This window comes from Heptranchias perlo, unplaced genomic scaffold (genome assembly GCF_035084215.1).
Source record: "Heptranchias perlo isolate sHepPer1 unplaced genomic scaffold, sHepPer1.hap1 HAP1_SCAFFOLD_50, whole genome shotgun sequence".
In the NCBI taxonomy this organism is placed as follows: Eukaryota; Metazoa; Chordata; class Chondrichthyes; order Hexanchiformes; family Hexanchidae; genus Heptranchias; species Heptranchias perlo.
The window spans coordinates 1,733,984-1,761,456 of record NW_027139516.1 but is presented as its reverse complement, the minus strand read 5'-3'; the positions used below and the strand labels follow the sequence as shown (position 1 = coordinate 1,761,456).

Sequence of the window (27,473 nt, the reverse complement as noted above, 5' to 3'; positions counted from 1 at the left end):
GGGGAGGGAAATTAGGGAGCTCCTTCGGAACATTAATTACTTGAAAATGAAGACATTTTCCAGAGTATCTTGTTTGGTTTTGATGAATGAAATGTTTGTAAAAAGGCATCCGTGGAGAAGGATTGTGAGCTTTTAGGACTAGAGGGGAAATGAGGAGATTTTTTTTTTCACACAGAGGGTTGTTCCGATCTGGTAGCCACTCCCTGAAAGGGTGGTGGAAGCAGCTTTCATAGGAACTTTCAAAAGGCAATTGGACAGGTACTTGAAGAGAACTGATTTGCAAGGTTACGGGGAAAAGGCTGGGTTTTTTGGACTAAATTGGACAGCTCTTTCAAAGAGTAGGCACGGCAACACGGCCGAATGGCCTCCTTCTGTGCTGTAATAGTCTATGATTCTGGTCCATGATTTTAGTGTGGGACAGGAGAGATGTTGTTTAAAGAGAAGTAAAAATGTCCCAATCAGAGCAGAGAGAGGTGACTGGTCAGTTCCCCTCTGCCCAGTATAAGTCAGCAGCGGTTACCAGTTCGCTTTACACGCGAACGGCCCTGCTTTCGATCCTGGGCGGACAATTTAAGTTGCAATTGCTGTTTACAATCTATATTAATGACTGAGATGAGGGGACCGAGTGCAATGTATCTAAGTTTGCTGATGATACAAAGGTCGGTTGGAAAGTAAGCCGTGAGGAGGACGCAAAGGGAGGTGGACAGGTTAAGTGATTGGGTAAGAAGGTGGCAGTTGGAGGATAAAGTGGGAAAATGTGAAATTGTCCACTTTGGTAGGAAGAATAGAAAAGCAGAATATTTTTTAAAAGGTGAGAGTCCAATAAATGTCGGTATTCAGAGGGAGTTTGGTGAACTTGTAAACAAATCACAGAAAGTTAACATGCAGGAACAGCAATCAATTAGGAAGAAAAATGGTATGTTGGCCTTTTTGCAAGGAGGTTGGAGTATAAGAGTAAGGAAGTCTTGCTGCAATTAAATAGGGTTTGGTGAGAACACACCTGGAGTACTTTGATGTCGTCTACATGGATTTTAGCAAGGCTTTTACAAGGTCCCAAATGACAGACTGGTCAAAAAAGCTGCGATTGCACTAGAGAGGGTACAGAGGAGGTTTACGAGGAGGTTGCCATGGCTGGAGAATTTTGGCTGTGAGGAAAGATTGGATAGTCAGGGGTTGTTTTCTTTGGAACAGAGGAGGCTGAGTGGTGATTTAATTGAGGTGTACAAAATTATGAAGGGCCCAGACAGAGTGGAGGCGAAGGACCTATTTACCTTAGCAGGGAGGTTAATAACTTGGAGGCATAGATTTTAAATGATTGGTGGAAGGATTTAAGGGGAGCTGAGGAGAATTTTTTTCACCCAGAGGGTGGTAGGGGTCTGGAACTCACTGCCTGACTGGGTGGTCGAGGCAGAATCCCTCGTGACATTTAAAAAAATACTTGGATATGCACTTGAAGTGGCGTAACCTACAAGGTTAAAGACCGAGTGCTGGAAAGTGGCATTCGGCTGGGTAGCTCATTTCCGGCCGGTGCGGACAGGATGGGCCGAATGGCTTGCTTTTGTGCCGTAAGTTTGCTGTGATTCGACAAAATTGGCAATTCTTTTTTGTAACAGCATATTCCCAACCCAGGCCGCCGTGATGAAAACACCGAAGCCGAACGACGAGGACAGCAGGGAAGGCATGTAAGAGTGTTAAATATATCAGGGAGTGTTTGCATTCGGTACAATTAATATTTCAGCTCCCAGTTACTGCAGATCAGGGATCAAAACCTGACATCAGCATCAGGACGCTCAGAATATTTTCTTTTTATTCGTTCATGGGATGTGGGCGTCGCTGGCGAGGCCGGCATTTATTGCCCATCCCAAAAAGCCCTTGAGAAGGTGGTGGTGAGCCGGCTTTTTAAACCGCTGCAGTCAGTGTGGCGAAGGATCTCCCACAGTGCAACGAACCAACAGACAAAGCACCGGTGGGCGCGCCGGTTGCAGGAGAGCTGGTTGTCGGTGATATCGACGCTGTGAGCGAGACCAGACCGTTTCCATGTTTCCACAAACAATGTCCCATCCTTTATTTCTGGAAAAGTAACACTGATAGTGGACAATTGCATTTCTGTGGCTGCAACATGTAACTTTGGCTCGGTGACACGCTACTTTAGTGTATCTTGCAAGAAAAAGGACAAGACGGTCTCTGTGGCGCAATCGGTTAGCGCGTTCGGCTGTTAACCGAAAGGTTGGTGGTTCGAGCCCACCCAGGACGAAAATTGCACTTTTTTCTTCCCACTTTTGGATTCATTGCCTCATTCTGATAGCACTGAAGCCGATGCCATGTTTCAATTCCTGATCAGCAGCAACTGGGAGCACTTTAAATGGCTCCGATCTCTTCATCTCATTTCATGTTTTCTAATGTGTGATTTGGCTGCAAGAAAACACTCTGTGAACAATGTCATCTGAGCATGCCTGATTCGCCATAATTTACACTGCGGTCGGATATCAGGCACATGAAAAACAGTGAAATGTTTGTGTGGGCGCGATGCTCTGGGATTCCCTGCCTGACCAGCGCCACCGATCCTTCTCTGCAGCCTTCCGAAATACAGCGCAGTAAATGTATCCCTGTGAAATGAGCTCCTGGACAGTAATACGGAAATTAGTTTGGCTGAGGGGTTATATCCCTAACACGGAGTTGGCAGCATCAGGTTTCCGTAGTGTAGTGGTTATCACGTTCGCCTAACACGCGAAAAGTCCCCGGTTCGAAACCGGGCGGAAATATTTTGAAACGTTGTCCCCATTAAAAATGATTAAATATTTAACGATTCACATTGGTGATTAAATGTGAACAAAGTCCATATCTCCAAGCCCTGTTATTGGAGTCCGCTGAGAGCAGGCGATGAATGCCAGCGTGATATTGGGGGTGAAGGCTGCTTCCAATACTGTCTCATTCCCGGTGGGATCTGGCGGAGATTTGATAAGCCTCATCCATTCAACCAATATATGAAACGGTGTTTGAGAAACATTCAAAAAATATAATAACATCCAGGAGCCTGTCTTCAGAGTGCGTGGTGCAAAGGTCTGACTCCGGATTAAAAGGCTGGTGAACTTGCTTCTGCTTTCTGAAATGTACTTGTCCATCCTTCAGAGGTCACGGGAAATATGTTTTTTGCCTTTCGAAAAAAGACGCGAAAGTTAGAGACATGTTTTGTTTTCAACACGGCTGGTGAAATGGCCAGACGATCATAAATTCGCAGTCGCCTTTGAAACATTTAAAGGCGACTACCTAAAAATCACTTCGTGCAAATTTAAAATCACGGTTCCTATTTATTTCGGTCTGAAAGAAATAACGATAAACGTGTCAGTCAGTGCCCGCGGTGAGACGGTGATGAACTTGTTTGTTGCGAAGTTCACCGCTGGGCTAAAGTTGACGCCGTTTCAAGGACGCGAACCCACTCAATGTAAAGGATGAGCTCATAACCAACAGGTCCCGTCAACGTCAAACATCTCCTTTCTTGTTCAATAGAGGGAGCAGAGGCGTGTCCATCATCAGACGCCAGCAACTTTAAGAAATGGAACAGATAAAGGCACAGATGCAAGTTCCAAATCTTTTCAATGCAAAGTTATTTCACTTTATTTGAAGTGCCGTGAGGCTAAAAACGGGTCCGAGATGATTTGCGTTCACTCGTGACTTGTTTTCCAGTGTTTGTCTGTCAGGTTTGCAATTCAATTTGTATTGGATATTGAAGATATTTCAGGATGATTGCACATCATACCATGTGTAAAGCAACCATCTTGATAACTTCAATCATCACACACTCTACATCGACGCTGCAGAGACCCCAGCACCCCTTTCAATATTGTTTTTCTCAACTCACAGTTTTCAAAAGGGAATTGGATAAACGCTTGGATCAAACTTTTTCAGGGTTATGGGGAAACAGCAGGCGAGTGGGACGAACTGGACAGCTCTTTCAGAGAGCTGGCACTGGCACGATGGGCTGAATGGCGCTATCTTATTCTATGATTCTATTAATAGATCAATTTCCGCCTTTCACTGAGCCTCCCTAAATGGAGCGCAGTAATCGTGTCCCTGTGAAATAAGCTCCTGAACAGTAATACGGAAATTAGCGTGGCTGAGCGGTTTGAAACTCTGGTTAGGCACCTAACAGGAAATTTCCTCTCTAAGATTGATTAGTTTATCAATTATCTCCCCCCTTTCGATCTTAAATGTCTTTACATATCTTTTTGATCTCTTCTTCTACTGTCATGCCCACAATACGAGTCTCCCTGGTAAATACTGAAGCAAAGTGATTATTTAATATTTCTGCCATTTCGCTGTCATTGCCTGTGAGTTTGTCGTGTGTCTCCCTTAGTGGCCCTATTATCATAGAATCATAGAATCATAGAATCATAGAAGTTACAACATGGAAACAGGCCCTTCGGCCCAACATGTCCATGTCGCCCAGTTTATACCACTAAGCTAGTCCCAATTGCCTGCACTTGGCCCATATCCCTCTATACCCATCTTACCCATGTAACTGTCCAAATGCTTTTTAAAAGACAAAATTGTACCCGCCTCTACTACTGCCTCTGGCAGCTCGTTCCAGACACTCACCACCCTTTGAGTGAAAAAATTGCCCCTCTGGACCCTTTTGTATCTCTCCCCTCTCACCTTAAATCTATGCCCCCTCGTTATAGACTCCCCTTAAGAGACATGTTTTGTTTTCAACACGGCTGGTGAAATGGCCAGACGATCATAAATTCGCAGTCGCCTTTGAAACATTTAAAGGCGACTACCTAAAAATCACTTCGTGCAAATATTCCTATCCTAAATTTTCTTTGGCTGTTGATGTGTCTCGAATACTTTGCTTTTTTTGATATTCCTTTTTTGCCTTTCCAATAGATCTTCAGACTTCTTTCCCAGTCTTATCACATTCCCCTCTCTCCTTTATTGGCTAGTGTGTGCCCTTTTCTTCAGTTTAAATTTTGCCCTTGTTTCTTTATTCATCCCTGGTGTGTCATTTCTGGCTAGTTTGTTCTTGCTTTTTAGTGGGATATATTTCTCCTGGACTCTATTTATCACCGTTTTAAATGTTTCCCACTGCTGTTCTATTTCTTTGTCCAGGTCATTAATATGTCAAACATATCACCGTTTGAAACTTCTCAAGTCACATTTCCATGACAAAGCCAGTTGCTTTTGTGGGAGGAGCAAATCAACTTGGTCTAAAAATCAGCTGCAGCCCAATCCACAAATAAAATATTTTCACGTCTTCGTAAAAATAAGCAATGTCAGAAGAGGGATTCGAACCCACGCCTACCGGAAGAGATTGCGACCTGAACGCAGCGCCTTAGACCGCTCGGCCATCCTGACTACAAATTTAACGTTTCATTATGCATCAATTCTGCACCGTTGGCCAGTGAACGCAACATAAAAGTTTTAAATGATACTCGCCCAACGTGGGGCTCGAACCCACGACCCTGAGATTAAGAGTCTCATGCTCTACCGACTGAGCTAGCCGGGCCTGATGGTACGTCACCGCCTTATCTATTATTGCAGCAAGCAGGAGAAAGACTCCATTTCAAATTATTGGAATCAATTCTGAGTGACAGGATCAACTGTCACTCCGAAAGGCACGGACGAATCAAGGACAGTCAGCATGGATTTTTTAAGTGGAGGTCGTGTCTGACTAACCTGATTGAATTTTTCGAGGAGGTGACAAGGAGGATCGATGAGGGTAGCGCAATTGATGCAGTCGACATGGATTTTCGCAAGGCTTTTGAAAAATTCCCACATGGCAGATTGGTCAAAAAAGTAAAGGCCCATAGGATCCAAGGGAATGTGGCTTATTGGAGCCAAAATTGGCTCAGTGGCAGGAAGCAAAGGGTAATGGTCGACGGGTGTTTTTTGTGGCTGGAAGACTGTTTCCAGTTGGGTGCTGCAGGGCTCCGTACTTGGTCCTATGCTTTTTGTGGTATACATTAACAATTTGGACTTAAACGTCGGGGGCATGATTAAGAAATTTGCCGGTGACACAAAAATTGACCGTGTCGTTGATAGCGAGGAGGAAAACTGTAGACTGTGGGGGTTCAGGCAATTTTCTGATAACAAAGCACTCAATCTATCTCTGAATGAATTTTGAACGAATACGTGTGTTTGACCCAGCACAGGCACGATGGGCCGAATGATCTCCTCTTGTGGACTAACATAACACGATGATACCAAGTGTTGTCAGACAGAAAAGCAACACATTCTAAATAAGAGCAGAGAGAGGAAACTAGACTAACAGCATAACAGCACGGTGAGATATTGTATTTGAGAAGGATGAGGAGGGTTAGTTTTTCAAGGTGGTCGTCACATAGGGTATCATTTGTGACTTTGATAAGGACCATTTCATGCTGCGACAGTCTCTGGTACTGTGTGTGAGTGTGGGATTCATTCTGTATCTGTCAGTCTCTGGTACTGTGTGTGAATGTGGGATTCATTCTGTATCTGTCAGTCTCTGGTACTGTGTGAGTGTGGGATTTATTCTGTATCTGTCAGTCTCTGGTACTGTGTGTGAATGTGGGATTCGTTCTGTATCTGTCAGACTCTGGTGCTGTGTGTGAGTGTGGGATTCATTCTGTATTTGTCAGTCTCTGGTACTGTGTGTGAGTGTGGGATTCATTCTGTATCTGTCAGTCTCTGGTACTGTGTGTGAGTGTGGGATTCATTCTGTATCTGTCAGTCTCTGGTACTGTGTGTGAGTGTGGGATTCATTCTGTATCTGTCAGTCTCTGGTACTGTGTGTGAGTGTGGGATTCATTCTGTATCTGTCAGTCTCTGGTACTGTGTGTGAATGTGGGATTCATTCTGTATCTTGTCACTCTCTGATACTGTGTGTGAGTTTGGAATTGATTCTGTATCTTGTCAGCAGTGTGTGTGAGAGTTTGTGATTAATTCTTTATATAAAACTGTGTGTTAGTGTGGGAATCTTTCGGTATCTGTCAGTCTCTGGTACTCCATGTGACTGTGGGACTCATTCTGTATATACAGTCTCAAGTACTGTATGTGGGAGTTGAATTCATCCTATATATGCAGTTACTCATACTGCATGTGATTGTGGGATTCATTCTGTATATACAGTCTCCAGTACTGTATGTGGGATTTGAATTCATCCTATATATGCAGTTACTCATACTGCATGTTAGTGTGGGATTCATACTGTACCTGTCAGTCTCTGGCACTGTGTGTGAGTGTGGGATTAACTGTGTGTCTGTCAGTCTCTTGTACTGTATGTGAGTTTGGGATTCGTTCTGCATCTGTGAGAGTTGGAGTCATTCTGTGTCTGTGTGTCTCTGGTACTGTCTCTGAATGTGAGATTCATTCTGTATCTGTACGTAATTATTCTCTCAGATTAAATTATGGTGTTCAATATTGCAGCTTTTATATCTCAATGTTTAAATAGTTTTACTCCTTGTTTAATTGGTAAATATGGACATACTTTCGGATTTGATGCTGGAGGTTTAAACCAGATTATTTGTGTGCTTTTTGGAGTACTATTAAATCTGTATCTCTGTGAGTACTGTTGTGGATGATAATGTATCTTTAAAACTGATAAGGTGACATTTTTGAATTGGTATGTAATGTGTAGATCAGTCTGTAGAAATGGAATTGATACCGTATCTTTCAGTCTAATATTGTATGAGATTTTTGGACTGGTATGTAATGTGTATCTCAGTCTGCACTAATAGAATTGATACTCTATCTTTAAATCTCATTCTACGAGTTCATTCTGAACAGGTATCTAATTTGTCTCTCAGGTTTACTATCTTTCAATATTTCTCAATCTGATACTCTACCTGAGTTTTGGACTTGTGTGCAATTTGTATCATATGATACACATTTCGAATGGATATTCCATGGATTAAAGTCATGTGTGTGAGAGTTCTGGGCTGGTATTCAATTTGAATCTCGGGGTACATTATTGGGATTCATTCTGTACCTTTGAATCGGGTACCATGTGTGATTTCTATCTGGTATTTAATTCGTAGCTAATGTTGCTCTATTGTGAGATTGACACAGTGCCTTTCACTCTGAGAGTGTGATTTTGGACTGGGATTTTTGTATCTACCTGTCAGCGGGACTGAGTTAGGGGGAAATGGAACAGTGTCTGCCTCACCTACTCTGCTTGACTGTTGGATTGAAAATGTGTCTCTGGAAATTGTGATCATTGTGGGACTGACTACTCCTGCTGTCTGAGACTGTGGAACTGATGAGCTGTCTGTGTCTCTGTGCTCTGTGAGTGATAATATACTTACTGTGTGTGAGAAGGAGCTGGCTGTACTGTTCCTTCTGCCTCGGGTGGAGGAAGCATCACATTTATTCTGGATCGTTCAAGGGTTTGCCTGGAGAAAGAAAATGATCTCTTGTTACTCAGGAACAGGTGAGGTAGAAAAGACAGAAGTGATCAGTTTAATATCTCTGTTAATGATCATTTTGAATATCCACAAATGAAATCCAGTGATACAAACAGTGTCAGTGTCTGACTCCACTGCAGTACTGCAGCACTCAGCTTCTGCACACCAGGTGTGTTGGGCTGTTTTACAACGATTTAATGACATCCAGACACGGCCCAACCCCTGCACTGATCCATGAATGGGACTACCCGATGGGGCAGGGACCTTTGCACAGGTCAGGTTTCTAATCCCCTCTCCCATGGGACTAACCGTTCAACCGAAACCAAACAGCTGCTGTTTAAAATGTGTCCTTCACACTTCTCACCTGATGCCTGCAATAGATGCTCTTTGTATAACTCCCCACATCCTTACTGTCCGGCTCTGTTTCCACTCTTCACTGTCCAATAACAATAAACAGGGTGAGGCTGGAACTAAACCAGGACCATTCACGACTGGTTTGGGGGGAGAAAGCAGCAATGATTTTAATAGCACGTTCTTCCCATTCACTCTCCCTTCCCCTGGACACACCCTGCACACACACAGCCCGAGAATGACCTCTCCCTTCCCCCCTCTCACTCCATGTTCCGGGACCAGTTCCTGATCCACTCCGCCTCTTACAAACAGCCCTCGGACTCCCCCTGACCTTCCCCCGGACTCAATGCCGATCTCTGAGCCCATCTGCGGACACGGTCCCGAAGCGATGATCTGCTGTAACGAGGCTGCTCTTTGCTCCCTTCCCCCGGGGGCCGTGATCTCTCCATTCCCGGCTGTTTTAAACCATCTTCTTCCGCTCACTGAGGGAATGGCGCCCACAATTCCCAATCCAAAAATCGATGGAAACTTTCCCCAATTGGAATTTTTCCGAGTCTGAGCAAAGGAAGTGGGTGTGGGGGAAAGGTCAGAGGGAATGGGGTCCACAGGCAGTGCAGGAACAGGCACCAGAATGGGAAACAGATGGGATTCCACCAGTGCCCAACGCTGGAATCCAGACTGACTTTACAATCTCCAACTATTAAACTCGATGTTTCCATCCCTGCTGTTTCTCTCGGGGTCTTTTGATGGTAAAGAGCCTTTCAGAGATAAAGTGAGCGGCTGTGAAATCAGCCAATGGATTCTCTTCATTAATGGCCCCTATAATGTGTGACTGAGAGAGGATTTCTCAAACCAATCCTGGAGAAACATGGGAGGAAAGTGGGAGTCGGTGTATTTGCTGGGACCGTGAAGGGTTAATATCAGGCAGCAACAGTCGCAGATTAATGTAACCGGAGTGAAACTGTAGGTCACTGAGAGTAATATCGAACAGCCCTGAGCTGTAAAACTGCAGATAGTACAACAGGCATTAGAGGGTTAAATGTGGCCCATTGTTTCTGTCCCTCTCTGTACTGTCCCTGAGTGTGGGATTAATAGTGTTTCTGACCCTTGTACAATATCTGTGAGAGATGGGATTGCATCTTCTGTCTTTCCAACGCGATCTTTCTGGATAAATCGGCACTTTACCGGTCAGTCCGGAACTAATACTGTTAACGTCTGTCTGTCACTGTGTCTCACCGCTCTCTCTGTCTCTCTCACCGTGTCTGCCTCCCTCTCTCTCTCTGGTGCTGTATATGAAGGTGGATACTGCTATTGAGCGTGATTAGGACACAGATAGGGAGTGTAAGACTGATACTGTCTCTCTCTCTCTCTATTGCTGGACATGAAAGTGGGATACTGTCTGAGATAAAATAGAGAGAATGAGATGTCCGGGCCGGGCCTCACTGTAACTGGGGATGTGTTTGGCTCCAGTCCCAGTTCATGGTCACAATCTTTTCACAGATTCAAGGCGAGAGTCTCTGTGAGACGGTAACACTGGCGGAGAAACTCCGCGTCATAACTCAAACCCCAACACATGAGATTCTCCAAATAAACTGGAGTAAGGTGTTTGTAAAACGCTGAACCCGTCTGGGAGGGGATGTGTGGGGAGATAGAACAGGGAAACAGACTGAAATGGAGGAGCCGAGTTGACTTTTTATTGAATGGACTGTATTTAGGCAGGAATATCAACGATTTCTCATTGTAACGGGGCTTATTTGAAAGCTTCGGGTTTTGGGAATCCTTGAATATGAAGCCCGGGTCTGTCAGGGTTTGTGCGGAGCGCTGAGGTTCGGTTCTATTATCGATAAACGGTTTGAAACTGTCGAATGGAGAGAACTGGAGATGGAGCTGGAAGATCAGAGGCCGCTCTCCGCTCTGTCACTCTGACTGTCTCCTCCCCTCCCGATTTCCCTGTTTAATTCCCCATATGGAACCAAAGCGGGTCGGTGGACTCGAAACACGGTTTACTCGTTAACAGGACGAGAGGTGAGTAATGTTCCTGATCTCCTGGGCACCAGGCAATTCACTGTTATTTGTTTCTGTACAGAGTTACATCTCAGTGATTCCCCAGTGAGTTTGATGCGTTATGTAAATAATCCAACAAAATAGAACAGAAACGGAGCGAAGCGCTGAATTCCACAGATGTAGAAAGGTTATTCGAGCAGTTCTGGTGATTCTTTATGAGCCCAGCATGGCAAGGAGTTTAAATAAATGCAAGAAACCTGGTGATGTGTGGGCTGGGGTCCATAAGTCACCGTTTAAAGTACCGGACTGTGGTCACTGCCCCGACTCCAGTCCCATTAATACCTCATCTCGTCCACAACGATGCAAAAGCAGCTCAAAGCCACACTGATAGCATGATATCAGCGTCTCCCTTCAGACAGTAACCAGCCCTTTCACAGATACAGAGGGTGGCTCTGAAAAGAGCCTTTACATCGAGTTACATTGAAACTACAGCACAGAAACAGGCCATTCGGCCCAACTGGTCTATGCTGGCGTTTATGCTGCTCATGAGCCTCCTCCTTCCTTACTTCATCGAACCCTATCGGCATATCCTTCTATTCCTTTCTCCCTCATGTGCTGATCTATCTTCCCCTGAAATGCCCCTGTGTTATTTGCCTCAGCTACTCCTCGCAGTTACAAGTTCCACATTCTAACCACTCTCTGGGTAAAGCAATTTCTCATGAATTCCCTATTTGATTTATTAGCGACTATTTTATTTTTGTTACCTGAAGTTTTGGACTCCCCACAAGTGGAAACATTTTCTCTCCATCTATCCTAACAAATCCTATCATTATCTCAAAAACCTCGATCAGATCAACCCTCAGCCTTCTCTTTTCTGGCGAAACGAGACCCAGTCTGTTCAGTCTTTCCTGATAAGAATATCTTCTCATTTCTGGTATCATCCTTGTGAATCTTGTTTGCACCTTCTCCAATGCCCCTATGTCTATAATATGGAGACGAGACCTGTTCGCAGTATTCCAAGTCTGGTCTAAACAAGGTTCTATACAAGTTTAACATAACTTCTTTGCTTTTCAACTTTATCCCTCTAGAAATGAATCCTCGTGTTTGATTTATCTTTTTATGACCTGATTAACCTGGGTCGCTACTTTTAGTAATTTGTGTATCTGTCCCACGAGATCCCTTTGCTCCTCTATCCCGTTCAGACTCTTATTATCCAAGCAGTGTGTGACCTCCTGATTCTTCATTCTGCAAGTTTATTAATGCCCTCTTGCATTTTGATGCATTTTTCCTTTGTATTAACTAAATCCCCCAATTTGTTGTCGTCCACAAATTTTGGAATTGTACTTCCGATTCCCGAATCCAAATCGTTAATGTAAATTGTGAAGAACAGTGGTCCCAGCAACTGGAACTCCACTTCCCACTTTTGCCAGTCTGAGTAGTGACGCTTAACCTCTATTCTCGGCTTTCAGTTTTGTAGCCAACTTACTATCCATTCTGCCAGCTGATCCTGACTCCACGAGCTCTGAACTTAGCCATGAGTCTCCAACGTGGTACATTATAGAAGACCTTCGGAAAATCCAAATATATCACCTCTACTGCATTAAACTTGTCTACACTTTCTGTTCCTTCTTCAAAAATTTCAATCAGGTTGGTCCTGTCCTTTGGGTTATCAGATTAAGCCTTGGCCGGTTTACTTGCTCTTGAAGCTCACAATGCTGGTTTTCTTTGGCAGCAGCAAGGCCTGGATATCAGACAACACCCTGAGCGATGGTCACCCGTCCCAGCAGCTTGTTGAGCTCCTCGTCGTTGCGGATGGCCAGCTGCAGGTGTCTGGGGATGATGCGGGTCTTCTTGTTTGTCCCGGGCCGCGTGGCCGGCCAGCTGGAGGATTTCAGCCGTCAGATACTCGATGCACAGCAGCCAGATAGACCGGGGCTCCGGCACCCACACGTTCAGCATAGTTCCCCTTTCGCAGGAGCCTGTGAACACGGGCAACAGGGAACTGCAGTCCGGCCCGGGATGAGCGAGACTTGGCCTTGGACCGAGCTTTACCGCCTGCTTTTCCTCTTCCAGACATTTCCACAATCTCACAAACACTTTCATAAAGAATGAAGAAATCCTCCCGCACTCGCCCTTCTCATACATTCTGGAGGATTACAGTGGGGGCACTTGTGATGGGTCTCTCTCAGAGTGTTTGCACTGCCCGCTCATCTTCACTGATATTCTATCTTTGAACTGCTGTAATATTGTCCTTTAGTAATATTGCTGCTCCTCCTCCTTTCCCTATTTCCCTGTCTTTTCTAAAGATCTTATAGACTTGAATATTAAGCTGCCATTCCTGTCCAGTTGTTATTCAGGTCTCTGTAATGATTTAATGGAATTATTAACTTTACTCAATGGCTGATGTGAGCTGCGGTAAAATGTATTTCCAGCTGGTCAAGTATTGCAGGTATCGACTGTCTCTTCAGTCCGATATCAGGTGAAGAATTACTGGCTGGTGTGGAATTTCCATTGATTGGGGGTTGGCGACATCTACTGGGCGGAAACAGGAACTGCAACAGAGCGAGAAAGGATCCGTCAGAAACCAGTGAAAATGAAGAAAAAAATCCAACAGCCTGCAGTGTCAGTTCAGGGTCTGATGTTTGGGAACTATTTTATTGTCGATTATTTTCAGCGGTGGTGGTATAGTGGTGAGCATAGCTGCCTTCCAAGCAGTTGACCCGGGTTCGATTCCCGGCCATCGCAGTTAAGTGTTTTTATTAGTTTATTTCCATCAGAAACTCTGAAGTTTATAATCGAATTTGATGCAGTTCAGTTGGATATTGTTTCCAAAATATAATCGGTGTAATTATAGTAAAATGTTTTCAACCTTAATTTCTTTTCCCTGTCAAAGGAAAAGAGGAAAAACATACTGGAAATACTGAGTTGCCAAGGGTCTAATGAGAGTGAGGAAGGGAAATGATATGTTAGCCTTTATTGTAAGGGTGTTGGAATATCAGGGTAAGGAGGTCTTGCTGCAATTGTAGTGTGAGGAGATATTGTGTAAAATTGGCCAATATTCGGTGGAGTTTAGAAGAATGAGAGGTGATCGCATTGAAATGTATAAAATTCTTAGACGGCTTGACAGGGCAGATGCTGAGAGTCTGATTCCCCTGGCTGGAGAGTCAAGAACTAGAGCTCATAGTCTCAAGATAAGGGGTCGGCCATTTAGGACCGACATGAGGAAATATTTCTTCACTCAAAGGATTGTGAATCTTTGGAATTCTCTACACCCCAGAGGGCTGTGGATGCTCAGTCGTTGAGTTATATTCAAAGCTGAGATCGATAGATTTTTGGACTCTAGTGGAATCAAGGGATATGGGGATCGGGCGGGAAAGTGGAGTTGAGATCGAAGATCAGCCATGATCTTATTGAATGGCGGAGCAGGCTCGATGGGCCATATGGCCTATTCTGCTGCTATTTCTTATGTTCTTATGTAAAGAGCTTTATTTCCAAGTGTGCTGACGACAATAATTTAGGTAGCACAGTAAACATTGTAGATGGGAGCAGAAATTTGCAAAGGGACATTGATAGATTACGTGAGTGGGTGAAACTGTGGCAGATGGAGTTCAACGTGGGGAAGTGTGAGGTCATCCCTTTGGACCATAAAACGATAGATCTGTGTATTTTCTAAATGGCAAGAAGCCAGGAACTGTGGGGGAGGAGAGAGATTTAAGTGACCAAGTACAGAAATCAATAAAAGTGATCACTAAATCACAAAAAAAATGTTAAAATGGAGATTAAATTTTGATTTTTATCTCAAGGGAATTGGAATAAAAAGCAGTGGAAGTTATGTCCCAGTTATACAGAGCTCTGGTTAGGCATCATTTAGAGTTCAGTGCTCAGTTCTGGGCACCGCACTCTCTATAATGGCTTGGAATGAGAAGGGGGTTTTCATTGAAGGAACTCACTGAACTGCAGGGTTTTTGAAGAGTTACGCTCAGAAATGGGAGCGGAGCTCAGTTACTGCTTCACACTGTTGCAACAGATTGAGCAGAACAGCATCAATGAAGAAAAAGGGAATGAAATGAAATGTGTCACACAGTTACATCTCGCTGCTCTGTCTGACCATTTTAGTCGCTACTTCCCTGCAGAGGGATTTGAAAATTTGAAGGAAAAGCGTTGCGAGAAAGATCCTTTTGCTTTCGAAAATCCTGAATCAATAATGAGGCTAAACTTGATGCCTGAGCAAGAAAACGAGCCGGTGCGACTCACCTGTGAGCACACTGAAAACGCCACAAATCATTCAGTTTGTCATCTTTTTGGATCAGTGCTTTCAAAGAATATCCTCTGTTATGATTACTGTTCTGTTGTTGCTGCCGTTCACAACAACCTACATGTGCGAACTGGGATTTTCGACTTTGACAAGGTTAAATACAAGAGAAAGAAACTCAACAGCGCACCTGAGATGCGTGAAGCACTTTCATCCTGTGATCCAGATTGGAACGAGATCATGACCAACTGACAGACCCACCCCTCACATTAAGGAAGCGAAACTCAACCTGATCTTCTTTTGCTGTATTTATACTGTATTTAAAATGTTTTTCAAGCAACGTCGATGTCTAATTTTAGTTATTACTTGAAGTGAAGTGAAGAGCGAGCATGGACTGACCTTTATTGGGATTTGATGAAATCTCCAGTCTGAAGTTATTATTGTTTGGGGTCCCTGGGGGAAGTGTTTTTCTTCCACTGGGTCACGAGAAAAATAGTTTGAGAAACTCTGTTCTACATTGTACGGTCAGTGTCTGTTCAGCACACCGGCTCTGAATTCCTCAGTCTGTCTTTCCAGAAACGGTTCTGTGGGCGACGCGCGCAATAAAGCACTGACCCACAACCTGCGACTAATGGCGGCCGGATGCCCCACAATCCCCCGCGCCCCAGAAACCCCTCTATCTCTCCGAGGCGCTGATTTCTCCGGCCAGTGGCCCTGGCCGCGACTGCGCATTGCGCCCCTTCGAATGGAGATAGACCGTATTCTACCCCGCGGGGCATTCTGGGTAAGATCATCAGCCATTGTAAACCCCTGTTGCTGATATTTCAGTGATTTGGTTCAGAAGGGCGAAGTTTATCTAATCAAAAGCAAAATACTGCGGATGCTGGAAATGTGAAATAAAAACAGAAAATGCTGGAAAGCAAGTGAGGTAGCGTCTGTGGAGAAAGAAACAGAGTTAACGTTTCAGGTCAAAGTTAAGGTTTCGTCAGAACTGGAAGAAGTTAAAGAGTTAATAGTTTTTAAATCAGGTACAGAGCCAGGCAAAAGGCGCGGGCAGGGGAAGTACAAAATGGAAGGTCTGTGTGAGGTGGAGGGCAGGAGTGATAATGTGACAAAAGGGATGATGGTGCAAGGGGAGGAGGGTGGTAATGGGACAAGCAAAGAAACAAAAGATGGGTCTGGAGGAGCTTTAATGTCAGCTCGATGTGTAAATGATAAAAGGGATGATGGTGCAAGGGAATGAGTGTGGTAATGGGACAAGTAAAGAAACAAAAGATGGGTGGAGAGGAGCTTTAAAGTCAGCTCGATGTGTAAATGATATCGTGAACCGAAAGAAATGCATTTGAAGCAGAGAGCCAAAGACACGCCAATAATAATTGCAGCTTTTCATTTGATTCGATTTTAAATCGCTAAGTTGATGAACTGAATCTTGTTTCTCTAATTTTCCAATTCAGATTCAAGGCCTCATTTTATTTTCTTTCTCTGAGTCCCTCAAATTCACCCTGCAGCGTAATGTTGGCGAGTTGTGATTGATTGCCCCAAGAACCAACAGGAAGAGAGCCCAGGCTGGAGGGCCAAGGGAGCAGCGTGTTCTTCACCAATCGTGGTGCTTGACGGGTGGAACCTGGGTCGGTGAGTCAGGTGAGTTAGTGGGAACCCCTATTAATAATTTATCTTTGAAAAACTCAATCGAGATTTCTTTTGTCAGAAAGTAGTTTTAACATTTGTCAGTATTTATTTTATCTGGAGTTCCTATCATTCGTTTCAGACACTTCAGTGCCAAGTGGATCAACTGTTCAAATTCCCTCTTTCCATGTCACCTCTGAGAACTCTGCGTTTTTCCAAATCTGGCATCTTGTTCATGGCCAACTTCCTTCGCTCTTTGACCAAGCTTAGTCCTAATGTCTCCTTCTTTGGCTCAGAGTCAATTGTTTTTCTGATTACGCTCTTGTGAAGTGCTTTGGAACATTTTACTACGTTAAAGGCTCAGGTTGTTGTTGATCTGCTAAAGTTGGCCTCAGCTTTGCCGGACAGAATCAGCCAGAGACGGCGGCTGTGCTGCTCCCCGTGGTCGAAATGCCGGCAGTTCGCTGTATAGACTCACAAATGCAGAATTTCCATTTGCCCGGGTACTGGAGGGTAAACAGTGACTTGGGCCGAAACCCACCATAATGCAGAACATTCAGGAGAGAAAGGGAGAAAAATAGAGGCTGTGATGAATCTGGATTTCAAACAGCGAGGACGTGTCAAGGAGGGAGAGTGTGTGGGACGGGGGATTTACAGATTAATAGGGGCAAGGAGGGAGAGTGTGAGGGACGGGGGATTTACAGATTAATAGGGGCAAGGAGGGAGAGTGTGTGACGGGGGATTTACAGATTAATAGGGGCAAGGAGGGAGAGTGTGTGGGACGGGGGATTTACAGATTAATAGGGGCAAGGAGGGAGAGTGTGGGACGGGGGATTCACAGATTAATAGGGGCAAGGAGGGAGAGTGTGAGGGACGGGGGATTTACAGAATAATAGGGGCAAGGAGGGAGAGAGTGTGACGGGGGATTTACAGATTAATAGGGGCAAGGAGGGAGAGAGTGTGGGACCGGGGATTTACAGATTAATAGGGGCAAGGAGGGAGAGTGTGGGACGGGGGATTCACAGATTAATAGGGGCAAGGAGGGAGAGAGTGTGTGATGGGGGATTTACAGATTAATAGGGGCAAGGAGGGAGAGTGTGTGGGACGGGGGATTTACAGCTTAATAGGGGCAAGGAGGGAGAGTGTGGGACGGGGGATTTACAGCTTATTAGGGGCAAGGAGGGAGAGTGTGGGACGGGGGATTTACAGATTAATAGGGGCAAGGAGGGAGAGTGTGGGACGGGGGACTTACAGATTAATAGGGGTAAGGAGGGAGAGTGTGGGACGGGGGATTTACAGCTTAATAGGGGCAAGGAGGGAGAATGTGGGACGGGGGATTTACAGCTTAATAGGGGCAAGGAGGGAGAATGTGGGACGGGGGACTTACAGCTTAATAGGGGCAAGGAGGGAGAGTGTGGGACGGGGGATTTACAGCTTAATAGGGGTAAGGAGGGAGAGTGTGGGGACGGGGGATTTACAGCTTAATAGGGGTAAGGAGGGAGAGTGTGGGGACGGGGGATTTACAGCTTAATAGGGGTAAGGAGGGAGAGTGTCTCCGCGCCTCACGTTGCCCTGTTCTTAATCTCAAGAGCTTGACATATTCTTGCCGGCCTCTGCTACAATGTGCCTGAGCATTTCTAGTCCCGTCCAACCGTAAGCAAAGTGACTGATAATGGGAGTATTCGAAAATGTGCCCTGAAACAGGAAGGATGGTGAGAGCACAGCGCAAGGAGTCTCACCCCCTCTCCCAGCCTTTCTTCTCCAAGCCCCCTTTCTCATTACTCTGAGTGCCGAGGCCTGGTTTCTTCCATTCACCCACAGTTATATGAGGTCCGCAAACTCCATGTTTAATTGTCTTGTTGGAGCAGAAAATGAGATGATTTTAGGCCCAGTAAATCCTTGGGTGGCCGGATAAACTGAAGGCAATCAGTTCTTCTTTCCTTGGTTAAAACGTTGCTTCGGCTGGGGATGTAGCTCAGTGGTAGTGCACAAGCTTTGCATGTATGAGGTCCTGGGTTCAATCCCCAGCATCTCCTAGAATGTTTTTGCACCTGAATTGCCCCCAGAAAGATGAATCGCAGTGCAGCGAGTTGCAACTTCTGAGGCTCCACAAGCGTTAAATTGTCCCGGAGGAGGACTTCATCTCACGGTCCCCTCAGCTGCTCAGCTCAGAGCAGCCGCCGACTGACCGGAATGTGTGACGGTGCAATGTCGAGCGAGTCGTCCCAGCTCTTGTTCCTGTTTGACCCTCCATCATTCTTGCATGTCCCTTGAATGTCGTACTTAGAGGAAAATATTTGCAGGGCTCTGGGGATAGGGCGTGGGAGTGGGACTGGCTGGATTGCTCTAACATAGAGCTGGCGTGGACTCGATGGGCTAAATGGCTTCCTTCTGTGCTGTCACATAAAAACGTAGAAAATAGGAGCAAGAGTTGGCCATTCGGCCCTTCGGGCATGCTGCACCATTCAAAATGATCATGGCTGATTTTCTAACTCAGTACCCTGTTCCCGCTTTTTCCCCATATCCCTTGATTCCTATGGCATTAAGAAACATATCTATCTCCTTCTTGAATACATCTAATGACTTGGCATCCACTGCCTTCTGTGGTAGAGAATTCCACAGCTTCACCACCCTCTGAGTGAAAAGATTTCTCCTCATCTCGGTTCTAAATGGTATACCCCGTATCCTGAGACTGTTACCCCTGGTTCTGGAACCTTTCTATGTTTCAATGATTCAGAGTTTTGATTTCAGCCAAATCACTGACTATTAGCAATTGTTTTTACCCGCTAAATTGTTTTTTTGAAAGTTCAATGTAGAGGAGCAGAAACCCCGTGAACTGAAGCAGAGGTTGAACATTGTGAGCACACGGAACCGCTGGGCATCTCGTTGTCCTGGAGAGAGGAAGCAGAAAGCCCACTTGTTTACTTAGAAAGTGACGCGCGGTTCGCTGTAGTTCTATACAAGTTAACATAACTTCTTTTCTTTTCAATTCTATCTCTCTGGAAATGAACTCTAGTGTTTGATTTGCCTTTTTATGGCCTTATTAACCTGCGCCGCTACTTTCAGTTATTTTTGTATCTGTACCCCTTTGCTCCTCTATCCCGTTTAGACTCCTATTATCCAAGCATGTGACCTACTTATCCATCATTCTGCAAGTTTATTAATGTCCTCTTGCATTTTGACGCATAGTTTCTCAGTATTAACTACACCCCCCAATTTAGTGTCATCAGCAAATTTTGTAATTGTACTTCCGATTCATGAATCCAAATCGTTAACGTAAAATGTGAACAGCACTGATCCCTGTGTTAAAGCACTTCCCACATTTTGCAAGTCTGAGTAGCAACCCTTTACCCCATTCTCTATTTTCTGTTTTGTAGCCAGCTTACTATCCATTCCGCTACCTGTCCCTTGCCTCCAGATGCTCTGAACTTAGCCATGAGTCTACAATGCGGGACATCATCGAATGCCTACTGAAAATCCAAATATATTACATCTACCAAATTAACTTTATCTACACTTTCTGTTACTTCTTCAAAGGATTTAATAAGTTTGGTGCTGCCCTTGTTCTATTAATAGATTAAGTCTTGGTCGCTTTACTTGTTCTTGGGAGGAGAGGAGAGTCCAAGAGATGAGCGCAGTGTAAAAGGAGAGTCCAGAGACCGGGAAGAGAGTCTGAGAGGTGAACGCAATGCAAATATAAGGCAAGTCATGGCAGCAGAGCTCGTACCCGTGATATGCTCCTCCTGCACTATGTGGGAAGTCATGAACACTACAGGTATCCCTGGCGACCATGTGTGCAGGAAGCGTGTCCAGCTGTAGCTACTGGCTAACCGGATTTCGGAGCTGGAGCTGCGGGTGGATTCACTGTGGAGCATCCACAATGCTGAGATTATCGTGGATAGCACGTTCAGTGAGGTGGTCACACCGCAGATAAAGATTACGCAGGCAGAAATGAAATGGGTGATCGCCAGGGCGAGTAAAACGACTAGACAGGTAGAGCAGGAGTCCCCTGGGGCCATCTCCCTCTCAAACAGATATACTGCTTCGGATACTGTTGGGGGAGATGGCTTATCAGGGGAAAGCAGCAAGAGCCAGGTTCGTGGCACCACGGGTGGCTCTGCTGCACAGGAGGGGAGGAAGAATAGTGGCAGCGCTATATTGATAGGGGATTCAAATGTAAGAGGGACAGATAGGCGTTTCTCTGGCCGCAAACGTGACTCCAGGATCGTATGTTGCCTCCTTGGTGCTAGGGTCAAGGATATCACGGAGCAGCTGCAGGGCATTCTGGAGGGGGAGGGTGAACAGCCAGTAGTCGTGGTCCATATCGTTACCAACGACATAAGTAAAAAGGGATGAGGTCCTGCAAGGGGAATTTAAGCAGTTAGGAGATAAATTAAAAAGCAGGACCTCAAAGGCAGTGATCTCAGGATTACTACCGGTGCCACGTGCTAGTGAGTATAGGAACAGGAGAATAGACCGGATGAATGCGTGGCTGCAGGGATGGTGTAGGAGGCAGGGATATGGATTCCTGGGATATTGGAGCCGGTTCAGGGGAAGGTGGGACCTGTAAAAGCGGGACGGGTTACACCCGAGCAGGACTGGGACCGATGTCCTTGCGGGGGTGTTTGCTAGTGCTGTTGGGGAAGGTTTAAACTGGAGTCGCAGGGGGATGGGAACCTGAGCAGGGAGACAAAGGAGGGGGAAACAAGGATAGAAACAAAAGAAATGGAAGAAGCAGTGGAAGGCAGAGAAAACAAGAGCGAAAAACAAATAAATAAAATTAAGATGACTAGTAATCTTAAAAAGACAAGTCGAAAGGCATTGTGTCTTAATCCACGGAGCATTCGCAATAAGCTAGATGAATTAACAACACAGATAGATATTAACGGTTATGATATAGTTGCGATTACGGAGACATGGCTGCAAGGTGACCAAGGATGGAGCAGGTGTATTAAATATTTAGGCAGGACAGGCAAAAAGGGAAAGGAGGTGGGGTAGCATTGTTAGTAAAGAAGGGAATCAATGCAGTAGTGAGGAAGGATATTGGCACGGAAAATCACGATGTCGAATCTGTATGGGTGGAGCTAAGAAACATCAAGGGGCAGAAAACGTTGGTGGGGGTTGTCTTTAGGCCCCCAAACAGTAGTGGATATGTAGGGGAGGGCATTAAACAGGAAATTAGAGATGCATGCAAGAAGGGTAGAACTATAATCATGGGTGACTTTAATCTACATATAGATTGGTCAAACCAAATTAGCAATAATACTGTGCGGGAGGAATTCCTGGAGTGTGTGCGTGATGGTTTTCCAGACCAATACGTTGAGGAACCAACTGGAGAACAGGCGATCCTAGACTGGGTATCGTGCAATGAGAAACGATTAATGAACAAGGGGAGAGCGATCATAACATGATATAATTCCTCATTTAGATGGAGAGTCAAGTAATTGAATCCGAAACTGGTGTCCTGAATCTAAATAAAGGAAATTACGAAAGTATGAGGTGCGAGTTGGCCATGATAGATTGGGGAAATTTACTGAAAGGGATGACGGTAGATTGCAATGGCTAATATTTAAAGAACGTGGGCAGGAATTACAACAATTATTCATTCCTGTCTGGCGCAAAAATAAAACTGGAAAAGTGGCTCAACCGTGGTTTACAAAAGAAATTAGGGATAGTATTAGATCCAAAGAGGAGACTTATAAAATTGCCAGAAAAATTGGCAAGCCTGAGGATTGAGTGCGGTTCAGAATTCAGCAAAGGAGCACGAAGAGATTGATTAAGAGGGGAAAAATAGAGTATGAGAGTAAACTAGCAGGGAACATAAAAACTGACTGTAAAAGCTTCGATAAATATGTCAAGAGAAAAAGATTAGTGAAGACAAATGTAGGTTCCTTACAGTCAGAAATGGGGGAAATTATAACGGGGAACAAAGAAATGGCAGAACAATTAAACACATACCTTGGTTCTGTTTTCACAAAGGAGGACACAAATAACCTGCCAGAAATGATAGGAAACCAAGGGTGTAGTGAGACGGAGGAACTGAAGCAAACCAATATTAATAAAGAAATAGTGCTCGGGAAATTAATGAGGCTAAAGGCTGACAAATCCCCAGGGCCTGATAATCTACATCCCAGAGTACTAAAGGAAGTGGCCCTGGAAATAGTGGATGCATTGGTGATCATTTTCCAAAATTCTATAGACTCTGGAACAATTCCTACAGATCGGAGTGTGACAAATGTAACCCCACTATTTAAAAAAGGAGGGAGAGAAAAAACACGGAATTACAGACCAGTTAGCCTAACATCAGTAGTGGGGAAAATGCAGAGTCCATTATAAAGGATGTGATAACAAAACACTTGGAGGGCATTAACGGGATTGGACAAAGTCAGCATGGGTTTATGAAAGGGAAATCATGTTTAACAAATCATCTGGAGCTTTTTGAGGATGTAACTAGTAGACTAGATCGGGGAGAACCAGTTGATGTGGTGTATTTGGATTTTCAGAAGGCTTTTGATAAGGTCCTACACAAGAGGTTAGTGTGCAAAATTAAAGCACATGGGATTGGGGGGAATATACTGGCAGGAATTGAGAATTGGTTGACAGGCAGGAAACAGAGAGTAGGAATAAGCGAGTCTTTTTCCGGGTGGCAGCAGTGACTAGTGGGGTACCGCAGGGATCAGTGCTTAGGCCCCAGATATTCACAATATATATCAATGATTTGGATGAGGGAACTGAATGTAACATTTCCAAGTATGCAGACGAGACAAAGCTGGGGTGGAATGCAAGCTGTGAGGAGGATGCAAAGAGGCTGCAATGTGATTTAGATAAGTTGGGTGAGTGGGCAAGAACATGGCAGATGCAGTATAACGTGGATAAATGTGAGGTTATCCACTTTGGTTCTAAAAACAGAAAGGCAGATTATTATTTGAATGATGATAGATTGGGAAAAGGGGAGGTGTAACGAGACCCGGATGTCCTTGTACACCAGTCGCTGAAAGCGAGCATTCAGGTGCAGCAAGCAGTTAGGAAGGCGAATGGTATGTTGGCCTTCATTGCAAGAGGATTTGAGTACAGGAGCAGGGATGTCTTATTGCAGTTTTACAGGGCCTTGGTGAGACCACATCTGGAGTATTTTGTGCAGTTTTGGTCTCCTTATCTGAGGAAGGATGTCCTTGCCATGGAGGGAGTGCAAAGAAGGTTTACCAGACTGATTCGTGGGATGCAGGACTGACGTATGAGGAGAGATTCGGTCGACTTGGCCTATATTCACTCGAGTTTAGAAGAATGAGAGATGATCTCATCGAAACATATAAAATTATAACGGGACGAGACAGACAGGATGAGGGAAGATGTTCCCGAAGACTGGGGAGTCCAGAACCAGGGGTCACAGTCTCAGGATACGGGGTATGCCATTGAGAACCGAGATGAGGATAAATTTCTTCTCTCAGAGGGTGGTGAACCTGTGGAATTCTCTACCACACAATGCAGTGGAGGCCAAGTAATTAGATGTATTCAAGAAGGAGATAGGTATATTTCTCAATGCTAAAGGGATCAAGGGATATGAGGAAAAATCGGGAACAGTGTACTTAGTTAGGCGATCAGCTATGATCATTTTGAATGGCGGAGCAGACCCGAAGGGCTGAATGGCCAACTCTTGCTCCTATTTTCTATGTTTCTATGTTTGGTGCTCCCAGAGCTTTTCTTCGGCCTGAATATTAGGCAGCACCCGGCCCTGGGCGATGGTCACCCCTCGCAGCAACTTGTTGAGCTCCTCATCCTTGCGGATGGCCAGCTGCAGGTGTCTGTGGATGAGGAGGGTCTTCTTGTTGTCCCGGGCCTCGTTGGCGGCCAGCCGTCAGATACTCGAGCACAACAGCCAGATAGACCGGAGCTCCGGCACCCACACGTTCAGCATAGTTCCCCTTTCGCAGGAGCCTGTGAACACGGCCCACAGGGAACTGCAGACCGCCCCGGGATGAGCTCGAGTTGGCCTTGGCCCGAGCTTTACCGCCGGTTTTTCCTCTTCCAGACATTTCCACAATCTCACAAACACTTTCACAAAGAATGAAGAAATCCTCCCGCACTCGCCCTTCTTATACCTTCTGGGGGAGTACAGTGGGGGCACTTGTGATGGGTCTCTCTCAGAGTGTTTACACTGCCCGCTCACCCTCACTGATATTCTATCTTTGAACTGCTGTAATATTGTCCTTTAGTAATATTGCTGCTCCTCCTCCATTCCCTGTTTCCCTGTCCTTTCTAAAGAACTTATAGACTTGAATATTAAGCTGCCATTCCTGCCCAGTTGGTATTCAGGTCTCTGTAATGATTTAATGGAATTATTTAACTTTACTCAATGGCTGATGTGAGCTGTGGTAAAATGGATTTCCAGCTGGTCAAGTATTGCAGGGATCGACTATCTCTTCAGTCCGATATAAGGTGAAGAATTACTGGCTGGTGTGGAATTTCCATTGATTCGGGGTTGGCGAAATCGATTGGGCGGAAACAGGAACTGCAACAGAGCGAGAAAGCATCCGTCAGAAACCAGTTCAAATGAAGAACAAAATCCAACAGTCTGCAGTCTGTTCAGGGTCTGATGTTTGGGAACTATTTTATTGTTGATTATTTTCAGCGATGGTGGTATAGTGGTGAGCATTGCTGCCTTCCAAGCAGTTGACCCGGGTTCGATTCCCGGCCATCGCAATTAAGTGTTCTTATTAGTTTATTTCCATCAGAAACTCTTAAGTTTACAATCGAATTTGATGCAGTTCAGTTGGATATTGTTTCCAAAACATAATCGAGTGTAATTATAGTAAAATGTTATCAACCTTCATTTATTTTCCCCATCGAAGGAAAAGAGGAAAAACATGCTGGAAATACTGAGTTACCAAGGGTCGAATGAGAGTGAGGAAGGGAAATGATCTGTTAGCCTTTATTGGAAGGGTGTTGGAATATAAGAGTAAGGAGGTCTTGCTGCAATTGTAGTATGAGGAAATATTGTGCAAAATTGGCCAATATTGGTTGGAGTTTAGAAGAATGAGAGTTGATCGCATTGAAATGTATAAAATTCTTAGACGGCTTGACAGGGTAGATGCTGAGAGTCTGATTTCCCTGGCTGGAGAGTCAAGAACTAGAGCTCATTGTCTCAAGATAAGGGGTCGGCCATTTAGGACCGACATGATGAAACATTTCTTCACTCAAAGGATTGTGAATCTTTGGAATTCTCTACACTCCAGAGGGCTGTGGATGCTCAGTCGTTGAGTTATATTCAAAGCTGAGATCGATAGATTGTTGGACTCGAGGGGAATCAAGGGATATGGGGATCGGGCGGGAAAGTGGAGTTGAGGTCGAAGATCAGCCATGATCTTATTGAATGGCGGAGCAGGCTCGATGGGCCATATGGCCTATTCTGCTGCTATTTCTTATGTTCTTATGTAAAGAGCTTTATTTCCAAGTGTGCTGACGACAATAATTTAGGTAGCACAGTAAACATTGTAGATGGGAGCAGAAATTTGCAAAGGGACATTGATAGATTAAGTGAGTGGGTGAAACTGTGGCAGATGGAGTTCAACGTGGCGAAGTGTGAGGTCATCCCTTTGGACCATAAAACGATAGATCAGTGTATTTTCTAAATGGCAAGAAGTTAGGAACTGTGGGGGTAAGAGAGCGATTTAGGGGTCCAATACAGAAATCACAAAAAGTGATAACTAAATCACAAAAAAATGTTAAAATGGAGATTAAATTTTGATCTTTATCTCAAGGGAATTGGAATACAAAGCAGTGGAAGTTATGTCACCGTGAGACAGAGCTCTGGTTAGGCATCATTTAGAGTTCAGTGCTCAGTTCTGTGCACCGCACTCTCTCTAATGGCTTGGAATGAGAAGGGGTTTTTCATTAAAGGGAGCTCACTGAACTGCAGGGTTTTTGAAGAGTTACGCTCAGAAATGGGAGCGGAGCTCATTTACTGCTTCACACTGTTACAGCACATTGAGGAGGACAGCATCAATGAAGATAAAGGGAATGAAATGAAACGTGTCACACAGTTACATCTCGCTGCTCAGTCTGACCATTTTAGTCGCCACTTCCCTGCAGAGGGATTTGAAAATTTGAAGGAAAAGCGTTGGGTGAAAGATCCTTTTGCTTTCGAAAATCCTGAATCAAAAATTCGGCTAAACTTGATGCCTGAGCAAGAAAACGAGCCGGTGCGACTCACTTGTGGGCATACTGAAAACACGCCACAATTCATTCAGATTGTCATCTTTTTGGATCAGTGCTTTCAAAGAATATCCTCTGTTATGATTACTGTTCTGTTGTTGCCGTTCACAACAACCTCCATGTGCGAACTGGGATTTTCGACTTTGACAAGGTTAAAAACAAGAGAAAGAAACTCACAGCGCACGTGAGATGCCTGAAGCACTTTCATCCTGTGATCCAGATTGGAACGAGATCATGACCAACTGACAGACCCACCCCTCACATTAAGGAAGTGAAACTCAACCTGATCTTCTTTTACTGTATTTATACTGTATTTAAAATGTTTTTCAAGCAACGTCGATGTCTAATTTTGGTTGTTACTTGAAGTGAAGTGAAGAGCGAGCATGGACTGACCTTTATTGGGATTTGATGAAAACTCCAGTCTGAAGTTATTATTGTTTGGGATCCCTGGGGGAAGTGTTTTTCTTCCACTGGGTCACGAGAAAAATAGTTTGAGAAACTTTTTTCTACATTGTACGGTCAGTGTCTGTTCATCAAACCCGCTCTGAATTTCTCAGTCTGCATTTCCAGAAACGGTTCTGTGGGCGACGCGGGCAACAGAACATTGACCCACAACCTGCGACTAATGGCGGCCGCAGGGCCCACAATCC

The 27,473-nt window shown here is 44.8% G+C and overlaps 7 non-coding genes and 1 pseudogene across 7 annotated transcripts; 5 read left to right on the top strand and 3 right to left on the bottom strand.

Annotated features, from left to right (window-relative positions):
- The first annotated feature begins 2,182 nt into the window (after window positions 1–2,182).
- On the top strand, window positions 2,183–2,254 carry trnan-guu (transfer RNA asparagine (anticodon GUU)). Its single transcript has one exon. It is a non-coding gene; the product is annotated as a tRNA-Asn (tRNA).
- Window positions 2,255–2,689: 435 nt separating this feature from the next.
- Window positions 2,690–2,762, top strand: trnav-aac (transfer RNA valine (anticodon AAC)). Its single transcript has one exon. It is a non-coding gene; the product is annotated as a tRNA-Val (tRNA).
- Window positions 2,763–5,268: 2,506 nt separating this feature from the next.
- On the bottom strand, window positions 5,269–5,352 carry trnal-cag (transfer RNA leucine (anticodon CAG)). The gene has a single exon. It is a non-coding gene; the product is annotated as a tRNA-Leu (tRNA).
- Window positions 5,353–5,430: 78 nt separating this feature from the next.
- trnak-cuu (transfer RNA lysine (anticodon CUU)) lies at window positions 5,431–5,503 on the bottom strand. The gene has a single exon. It is a non-coding gene; the product is annotated as a tRNA-Lys (tRNA).
- A 6,920-nt stretch (window positions 5,504–12,423) lies between these two features.
- Window positions 12,424–12,810, bottom strand: LOC137314002 (histone H2A.J-like; annotated as a pseudogene).
- Window positions 12,811–13,406: 596 nt separating this feature from the next.
- Window positions 13,407–13,478, top strand: trnag-ucc (transfer RNA glycine (anticodon UCC)). The gene has a single exon. It is a non-coding gene; the product is annotated as a tRNA-Gly (tRNA).
- Window positions 13,479–18,575: 5,097 nt separating this feature from the next.
- On the top strand, window positions 18,576–18,647 carry trnaa-ugc (transfer RNA alanine (anticodon UGC)). Its single transcript has one exon. It is a non-coding gene; the product is annotated as a tRNA-Ala (tRNA).
- A 6,592-nt stretch (window positions 18,648–25,239) lies between these two features.
- On the top strand, window positions 25,240–25,311 carry trnag-ucc (transfer RNA glycine (anticodon UCC)). The gene has a single exon. It is a non-coding gene; the product is annotated as a tRNA-Gly (tRNA).
- The last annotated feature ends 2,162 nt before the right edge of the window (window positions 25,312–27,473 follow it).